Here is a 10662-nt window from a genome sequence, read left to right on the forward strand (position 1 = left end):
TCCAGGCCAAAGGCTTATTCAGAATCCATATGAAAATTGTCCAAATTTTTTTAGACAATTTGTAACAAAAAAATATTACATTGTACCTGCACCAATTAAATAAATTTGAAATGCTTACTCAAATATGTGTATCTATTTGATCTCAAGGTAAACCAGAGGAACGCATTTTTTTTTAATTCGACATCACTACTTCGCAAATGAATTTGTTACTATTTCCATTAAACATTTTAACTCTGGAGTGCATTATTGATGGTAAATGAATTTGTAAAAATTTGTATAAGCAAAATTAGAACTTAGACTCTGTTTTCGAAACGGAGATATGAGTGGATAGAGATGACTTCACAGAACTGATCTTCTGAATGAGTTCTATAATAAAAATTAATATTGTCCATATTCACAAATGGTTGGGGAAAACAATCACCCACTCATAAATATTTTGGAGTCCTCAACATATGTAGATGTTTGACTCTCTCTCCCCAAACCAAGTTGTACAAATGTCAATGCTATCCATTTAATCTGCCGCCTACCCAACAACTTGTTTTGTGATAATGCTTTCCTTTATTCTTTCTAACATTTGGCACACCGTAGAAAAATATTAAAATAATTTTGTCTTCGGTGTTTATAGATGGCGCAAACTGATATCTATTTGGCACAAAATTTTGGTAACATTTTGATTCGAATTAATAGAAGAAATGTGTTGGGCGAGCCAGGTTTCGACGTCAAGTTGGATCGAGCATTGAGAATTCAAATTTCTCAAAATTCGTAGTTGCACAAATTCTAATTTTTTTGGTACAAATTGGTACATATTAGGTACATATTTTCGATACCATTTCGATCCGAATTGGAAAGAAAATAAATTGTGGGGGCCAGCTTGATGTTGCCACCAAAAATTCAAATTTCTCGAAATAACTGGGGATACAAATTTAATTTTGGTGGTACAAATTGGTACATATTGAGTACAAATTTTTGATACTGTACTGATTCGAATTGGAAAGATAAACAAGTTGTGCAGGCCAGCTTGAACCGCCAACATAAATTCAAATTTCTCGATATTGGTGGAGGTACAAATTCTAATTTTGGTGGTACAAATTGGTACATATTGGGTACAAATATTTGGTACCGTTTGATTCTAATTGTAATGAAAATGTGTTGTCCGGGCCAGCTTGTCATCAACCTGGCCCGCCATCAAAAATTCTAATTTCTCGAAATTAGTGGGGGTAGAAATTCTAATTTTGTTGATACAAATTTCTACATATAGGGTACAAATTTTTGGTACCGTTTTGATTCGAACTATTTTAGAATGAACAAACCAGTGGAGGAGAACTTTTACCACCACAAAAATTCAAATTTGGCGGATTTTAAGTTTGGCGGTACAAATCGGTACATATAGGGTACAGGTATTTGGTACAGTTTTGATTCGAATTTTAAAGAAAAATAAGTTGTGCGGATCAATCTAATCCGCATATTTAAATTCGTATTTCTCGAAATTGGTGGGGATATATATTCTAATTTTGATACTGCAAATTCGTAAATATTGGCTACAATTTTTTGATACCGTGTTGATTCGAATTTGAAAGAAAAATAAGTTGCCCAAGCCAGCATGACCCTCCAACAAAAATTCAAACTTCTAGATATTGATGCGGGTGCTAATTCTAATTTTAGTGGTAAGAATTGGTACAGATCTGCTACAAATTTATGGTCCCGTTGTATGTACGTTGGTCCCCAATTGTAAAGAAAAATAAGTTATGAGGGTAACTTCGATCCGCCATCAAAAATTCACAATTCTCGAAATTGGTGGGAGTACAAATCTAAATTTTATGGTACAAATTGCGTACAAATTTTTGGTAACGCTTTGATTGGAATTGGAAAGAAAAACAAGTTATGCGGGCCAGCGTGACACATCAAAAATTTAAATTTGTAGAAATTGGTGGGAGTAAAAATTCTTACAAATTTTTTATATTGTTTTCATTCGAATTGAACAGAAAAATTTGTTGTGTGGGCTTGTTTGACTCGCCATCAAAAATTAAAATTTCTCGAAATTCATGGGGGATCATATTGTAATTTTCGTAATACAAATTAGTACATATTGGTTACAAATTTTTGGTGCCGTTTCGATTCAAATTCGAAGGAAAAAGGTTGTGCGGGCCAGTTTGATCCGCCAATAAAAATGCATGTTTGTCGAAATTGGTGGTAGTACAGATTCTAATTTTGGTGCTACAAAATGGTATATATATTTGGTATAAATTTTGGTACCGGTTTAGTTGGAATTGAGACGAAAAATGACTTGTGCTGTCCAGATTGACTTCCCAACAAAATTCAATTTTCTCAAAAAATATTCGGGGTACAATTTCTAATTTTTGTGGTACAGATTGGTGCATATTGGATACAAGTTTTGGTAGTTTTTTGCTTCGAATTGAAAAGGAAAATAAGTTCTCCAGCCCAGCCTGACGCGTCATTAAAAATTCATACTTCTCGGAATTTGTGGGAGTAGAAATTTTAATTTTGGTGGTAAAAATTGATATATATTGGGTACAAATTTTTGGTTCGAATTAGAAAGAAAATGAAGTGCGTTCCAGCTTGACCCACCAACAAATATTCAAACGTCTACAACCTGGTAATAGTTCAAATTCTTATTTTGCTGGTACAAATTGGCATATATTGGGTACAAATTTTTGGTACCGTTTTCATTCGAAATTGAAACAATAATAAATGTTTTGTGGATTAGTTTGACCTGCCATCAAAAATTCAAATTTCTCGAAATTGATGGCGGTACAAATTCTAACTTTGATGCTATAAATTGATATATACTGGTACAAATTTTTTGGTGACGCTTTGATTCGAATTGAAAGAAAACAAACATGTGCGGGCCAGATTGACCTGCCATGACAAATTCAAGTTTCTCGAAAGTCATATGTATCCTGTCTTTTAAAACTTGATTAGAATGTTTGCTTGAATTCGGACCCCAGTTTGTTCCGTTAATTTAACATAATCTACGGTACAAACGAAACAAACTACGGTACAATCCGGTACAAACGAAAATCTTTCAAATGAGACAACTAAATTGTTTGTACAACGAGGTGGGGGGCCAGGTTCACACAGCCCCCCAATTTTGTTTTCTTAATTTTTCATAATTTATTTTGGCTAAAATAAAAGTCTTTCTGGTACAATCCTGTACTAACCAAATACTTTTATGTGACATACAAAAATCATGTGTACCCGGTGTATTAAGTCGTGATTTGGGGTCCTGTTTGATCTGGGCCCCCATTTTGTTTCGTTAATTTTTCATAATCCAGAACGGTACAAACGAAACAAACTACGGTACAATCCGGTACAAACGAAAATCTTTCAAATAAGCCAACTAAATCGTTTGTACAACGTGGTGGAAGGGCCAGGTTCACACAGGCCCCCAATTTTGTTTTCTTAATTTTTCATAATCTATTTTGGCTAAAATAAAAGTCTTTCTGGTAAAATCCTGTACTAACCGAGTACTTTTATATGACATAAAAAAATCATGTGTACCCGGTGTATTAAGTCGTAATTTGGGGGCCTGTTTGATCTGGGCCCCCATTTTGTTTAGTTAATTTTTCATAATCCAGAACGGTACAAACGAAACAAACTACGGTACAATCCGGTACAAACGAAAATCTTTCAAATAAGCCAACTAAATCGTTTGTACAACGTGGTGGGGGGGGGCCAGGTTCACACAGGCCCCCAATTTTGTCTTCTTAATTTTTCATAATCTATTTTGGCTAAAATAAAAGTCTTTCTGGTAAAATCCTGTACTAACCGAGTATTTTTATGTGACATAAAAAAATCATGTGTACCCGGTGTATTAAGTCGTAATTTGGGGGCCTGTTTGATCTGGGCCCCCATTTTGTTTCGTTAATTTTTCATAATCCAGAACGGTACAAACGAAACAAACTACGGTACAATCCGGTACAAACGAAAATCTTTCAAATAAGCCAACTAAATCGTTTGTACAACGTGGTGGGGGGGGCCAGGTTCACACAGGCCCCCAATTTTGTTTTCTTAATTTTTCATAATCTATTTTGGCTAAAATAAAAGTCTTTCTGGTACAATCCTGTACTAACCAAGTACTTTTATGTGACATACAAAAATCATGTGTACCCGGTGTATTAAGTCGTGATTTGGGGTCCTGTTTGATCTGGGCCCCCATTTTGTTTCGTTAATTTTTTATAATCCAGAACGGTACAAACGAAACAAACTACGGTACAATCCGGTACAAATGAAAATCTTTCAAATGAGGCAACTAAGTCGTTTGTACAACGTGGTGGGGGGGCCAGGTTCACACAGCCCCCCAATTTTGTTTTCTTAGTTTTTCATAATCTATTTTGGCTAAAATAAAAGTCTTTGTGATACAATCCTGTACTAACCAAGTACTTTTATGTGACATACAAAAAATATGTGTACCCGGTGTATTAAGTCGTGATTTGGGGTCCTGTTTGATCTGGGCCCCCATTTTGTTTCGTTAATTTTTCATAATCCAGAACGGTACAAACGAAACAAACTACGGTACAATCCGGTACAAACGAAAATCTTTCAAATGAGATAACTAAATCGTTTGTACAACGTGGTGGGGGGGCCAGGTTCACACAGCCCCCCCAATTTTGTTTTCTTAATTTTTCATAATCTATTACGGCTAAAATAAAACTCTTTGTGGTACAATCCGGTACTAACCAAGTACTTTCATATGACATACAAAAATCATGTGTACCAGGTGTATTAAGTCGAGATTTGGGGCCTGTTTGTTCTGGGCCCCCATTTTGTTTCGTTAATTTTTCATAATTCAGAACGGTACAAACGAAACAAACTACGTTACAATCCGGTACAAACGAAAGTCTTTCAAATGAGCCAATTAAATCGATCCTAGGACAATGTGGGGGGGGGCTGCGTGAAGTTGGCCCCCCCACTTTGTTTTCTTAATTTCTCATACTGCAGTGCAGTACAAACAAAAATATTTGCGGTACAAACCGGTACAAACGAAGTACTTTTTATTGATATGCGGAAATCGTTTGTACCGAGAGGTGGGGGGGCCAGGTTCACAAGGGTATTGAAACAGCATCAGAAGTATCACTGTTTCTCTCATCGACCCCGAAAACTATGGATTCAACACTAATATCGGTCATTTTTAAATTTCTCTTCCCCTCCCCTGCGTTGCATCGTCAAAGTGAATACCCTAAAGTAATCCCTGCCCCTAAGCTCATGTATGTTGAAAATTTGATTGAGATCGGTTGGGTGGTTCAACAGTGATGAAGTCAAAAAGGAAGTCATTTTATTTTTTTTTTTACATATATCTCCTCCTCCCCTCCCCTCCCCTAGATTGACTCGTCAAAGTGAAACAATAAAAAGCACCCAAGGCCCGACCCTCATATATGTTGAAAATTTGATCGAGATTGGTTGGGTGGTTCAAAAGTTATTAGGATTTATTAGTTTTTATTTATACGTCCCCTCCCCTCCTCCTCCCGTAGGATCTACCGTTAAAGTGAAATTACAAAAATGTTTCCAGATCCGAACCTTATCTATCTTGAAAATTTGATTGAGATCGGTCGGATAGTTGAAAAGTTAAGAAGTTACAAAAGTAGTCACTTTCAGTCTTTATTTATACATATATATATATATATATATATATATATATATATATATATATATATATATATATATATATATATATATATATATATATATATCCCCTTCTTCTCCTCCCCTACATTACTCCGTCAAATTTGAATCATAAAAACAATCCCAGGCCTGAACTTCATCTACGTTTAAAATTTGATCAAGATCGGTCGAGTGGTTCAGTTGTTGTTTTATTTATTTTCATATACCTCCTCTCCCTTCCCCAACCCTCAGTTCTACCAAGTGAATAGTCTAAAACCAGCATAGCCTCGAACCTCATCCATGTTACAAATTTGATCGAGATCGGTCGGGCATTCAGGAAATTTAGAGTCGGAACACAGTGATTTTTAATTTTATATATAGATTTGGAAATTTGCAGACACTTGTTGATGTCTTTCCGAGCTGGCAGTACGAAACAGTGCCGGTAGATGTAATTGGAGCTGAGTAACGGCTGATTCAGTATAGTGGCACCACTACCCAGTTACACCAAGGAGGAATAGCATGGTTACTCGATTTTTATGGAATACCAGGTGTAGAAGTATGAAACCGGAATCTTGTGCAAATGACACTGCTGTTATGTAACAATGAGCAAACACGTTTTATTCAAAATAATCTCCGCTGGCAGTGATACATTTTTCCCACCTCTCCGGCAGCTTATGAATGCCACCCCCAAAAACACTGCTTCCTTTGAAGCGAACCAGTCGTTGAGCCATTGTCGCACAGTTTCATACGACTCGAAGTGTTGCCCGGCAAGTGCATGTCCCAATGAGGCGAACAGATGGTAATCCGACGGGGCCAAATCTGGTGAGTAAGCGGTATGCGCTAGTACTTCCCAATCGAACTCCTTGATGGTATCCGTGACCCGTTTTGCTGTATGTGAGTAGGCATTGTCGTGGAACAGAATAACTTGATGTTGCCTTTTTGCATATTCCGGTCGTTGGTCACGTAAGGCTTGGTGTAAAGCGATCATTTGCTGTTGGTAGCGATCCGTGTTAACGGTTTCACCAGGTTGTAATAGTTCATAATAGATGACACTCTTTTGATTCCACCACATGCAGAACATTGTCTTTTTGCCAAACCGATTTGGTCTGGCACTGGATGTCGATGGTTCGCCTGGATTCACCCATGATTTACGACGCTTGGGATTTTGCAAATATATCCACTTTTCATCCCCTGTAACTATCCGATGGAGAAATGACTTGCGTTGATATCTGGCGAGCAGCATCTGACAAATGGTTCTTCGATTTTCTTGCTGTCTTTCGGTCAGCACATGTGGGACCCATTTGCCCACTTTCCGGATCTTCCCCATAGCTTGAAGACGAAGAGATACTGCTTTCTGCGTCACATTTAATTGTTCCACAAGTTCTTGTTGAGTTTGAGTATCGTCTTCATCCAGTAACGCTGCAAGTCCTTGTCTTCCACCTTTCTCGGTGGTTTCCCACGCGCCTCGTTTCGCACATCAAAATCACCACTTTTGAACTTCTTAAGCCACTCGAAGCACTGAGTTTTCCCAAGAGCATGCGCACCGTATGCTTCGACAAGCATTCTATGCGCTTCCGCTGCAGTTTTCTTCAAATGAAAGCAAAAAACCAATGTTGTCCGCAAATCATAGTTCGTAGGCACAAAACTCGACATGTTTGAGGTTGTAGCAAACTCTATCGATGCATTTAACTTGGTTACTTCGTGTTACCACACTTCGTCAACTGTGAGAGGCAGACGCTGGCGCTGCACAAACGGTCTTACGGTGTTTCAACTGACGCCAACACCATCTATTGGGAAATTCTGGTTTCATACTTCTACACCTGGTAAAAGTGTGAAACCGGTTAATATTCATCGGAGAATAAAGACAAAGTATCAGGACACCTGTCTGTTGCAACGGTGGATTTGAGTAGTTCAAGAAATTCACAGAAGGTATAATTTGTTGACATGCTCCCAGTCTGCAGCAGATAGGCTTAAAAAAAAAAAAAAAGCATGTTACCCTGGCTGAAATGCCTTCCTTGCTGCATATGCACTTCGATTTAGTACAACACACATTTGGATGACGAATTCGCTACAGAAAAGTATCCGCCAGGTAGATTTCTCTACAACTGACGCAGGAATTGAAAGATCGTCGGGTTGATACATGTCAAGAACTGCTGAGGCGTTATGAAGAGGGTGAGGATTTTCTAGCTCACATTGTCACCAGGGATGAAATTGGGTGCACCTTTTTCAACCGAAGACAAACGTGCAAGTAAAGAACTTTTGTTTTCGACGAACCCAAATAAGTTTCACAGTCAGCCCTCTTCAGGAAAAGTATTGTTGACTTTATTCTGGGACAAGAATGGTCCTACTCCGGAACACTACATGCCCTCACGTATCATAGTAACTAGTGTCATCTACACCGAACTTCTCAAGAACCATCTGAAGTCAGCAATACCCACAAACCGAAGGGGATGGTAGGTGTTTTGCTCCAACTTGATAAAACCCGTCCTCATTCTGCTCGTGCAACCAAGAAAACCATCGATGACCAGTGTCCTACATCCGCCATACTCGCCAGATTTTGCACCATCAGACCTGTTTCAGTAAAAGAGTACCTTGGACGGCAGAAGTTCAAGTCTGATGAAGACGTCCAATCGGCGGTGCACGTGTGGCTACAACATCAAATAAAAGAATTTTTCTTACGCGATAACGAAGCACTCCCTTCCCGATGGCGGAAGTGCATTGAACTAGGAAAGACTATGTAAAAAAAAAAAAAAAAATTAAGAACAAGTAAGGATTCTTCTCTTGTAGTAAAATAGTGACAAAATAAATATTTGCAGTTTTCATTTGATTTCTCCTCGTACTGTACATATACGAGATCTGGCTTTAAAAAAAAAGACAGACTAGTGCCACAAGTACAATATATTGTCACAAACTTAAAAATTTAAGGTAATTTCCCTCAACATGCTTTCCTTCAATCTCTATACATGTTTCCATACGAAGTTTTCATTGCTGAAAGCAGCTTTGGAATTCTTCAGATGTCTTAAGTACTGCTGCCCTTTTCTGCTTCATCTCTTCTAGTCTGAAAATGAGTTCCCTTGAGAGCGGATTTCGCTTTCGAAAAAAAAAAAAAAAAATCTCACGGTGCCAAGTCCGGCAAATAAGATCGGTGCTCCAATACTGGAGTTTCCTTCGCTGCCGCATGTTCAAATAGTCGTGCAGAATTGCACGGACAGACTCTTTATCGATGCCCAACATGTCTGCTATTAATCAAATGCTGAGCCTGATCTTTCAGAACAATGTCAGCCACTTTGTCACATTTTCCTCTGTTATTGCTGTAACAAGACGACCTGGTCTTTCATCATTACAAATGGATTGACGGAAATGTCTTATTTTTGGTAGTGTTACTGTGTAACGTTCTGCTATTACATTGCAATACAGTGATGAAGAACTGATATTAATTCGTGTGTTCACAGTGTTGGCCGTTAGCATCAATACACTGGCAATGTTGTCGAACTGCTGCACAAACTACCGACTGCAACATGCTAAGTTCGATGGCTGATCGTGGGTCATTTAATGTACCAGAACTGTTGCCCATAAGCGACGTTCTTGACAGTTTAAATGTGGTTTCATCAGATCACACAATCATCGCTGCAAACGTTTCGTCGTTGTCCAACATGTTTTGAAACCACCCGCAGTATTCTAATCTACGATCCGGGTCGTCCTCCTCTATTGCGTGCAGCAATCCTGGAATGTATTAGACGTTCCACTTTGCAGACCTCAAAATGCGACGAACATGCGCGACGCATACTGTCTTACAGACTTTTCTGGTGAGCGAGTAAATTGCTCTAACACAGTACGGGAGTAAGGAGGACTTGTGATAGGACGTCCAAAATGGATTTTGTGCACATCTATAATATAACCGCCAGCTTCTAACTACGAATTCGGCAATTGTTAAACGTTTCGGTGATTGTTCCAAATTAATTCCACCATTGTTGTTGCACCTCACTGATGGTTTAGTACTTCATGTACCACCTCAAGACCGCCTTCTTTTCTTCAAATATCAGCCTTGCAGCCATGTTGCTTCACTCACGCCACGTACACAAAAGAAAATGAAACCATTATCGAGATGCAATGTAATAACAACAGAGCTTCAAACATTAAAACAGAACACAACCGAAAATGAAACGTTTCCGTCAATCCATTTCAATTATTAACAATTACACAATTCATAATTAAACAGTATGTACATTTTTTACAGCTTGGTATATATATAATTTTGTTCTGTTCTTTGTGGACGTTTCGAAATTTTTTCCGTGTCCTCTTGGACTTTCAATTACTAAAAGTCCGCTATATAAGACAAGAGAATGATCATGCTGCTATCAGTTATTATCTTTCTAACGTTACGCAGATAAGAAAAGTACAGTAAAACATTTTATCGAGAAGTATTATTAGTAATATTATGATTCCAGTAATTACAGTTTCCCGCAACTCAGCGCAGGGTGTATTTAGTGTTGTATCCAGATATGTCATAGTGGGAGATGTTTGCCCTTACTGAATTAGAGCTGAAACACACTGAGCAATTGAAGAGTAAATACGCTTTTTGCACGTATGTCTATATAATATTAATGCTGGCACCGTTTCACAATTTTTCAAATTCTATGAATTTTCTTAAGTTCCATCTGGGAAATTCTGAATTCCAAATATTCTTAAGCAAAGAAGTTCGTATGTACGCTACCAATATATGGAGAATTGAATACAATGTTGCCTCGTTTCTCTTTTTGTGCGATATAATAAGATGGAAATCATTGGGCTCCACACGAACCTATGTGGGTAAAATTCATTTTGCCTACTAAAACTTCATAATAATTCGTATAATTTCTAAATATAATAACGCAGAATACGAAACTAAAAGTGAGCTCAAATCATTAAAAAGTCCTAAGACCTCGATGATAAAGTTAAAAACAAAGACAATATACAAAATATAATCATTCTAGGGTCCTGGTTAAATATTTTAAGAACAGAAATATCATCAATCGTGAGTGATCGCACATACAATGAACAACA

Source organism: Thermobia domestica, chromosome 12 (assembly GCF_964235325.1).
Source record: "Thermobia domestica chromosome 12, izTheDome1.hap1.1, whole genome shotgun sequence".
Lineage (NCBI taxonomy): Eukaryota > Metazoa > Arthropoda > Insecta > Zygentoma > Lepismatidae > Thermobia > Thermobia domestica.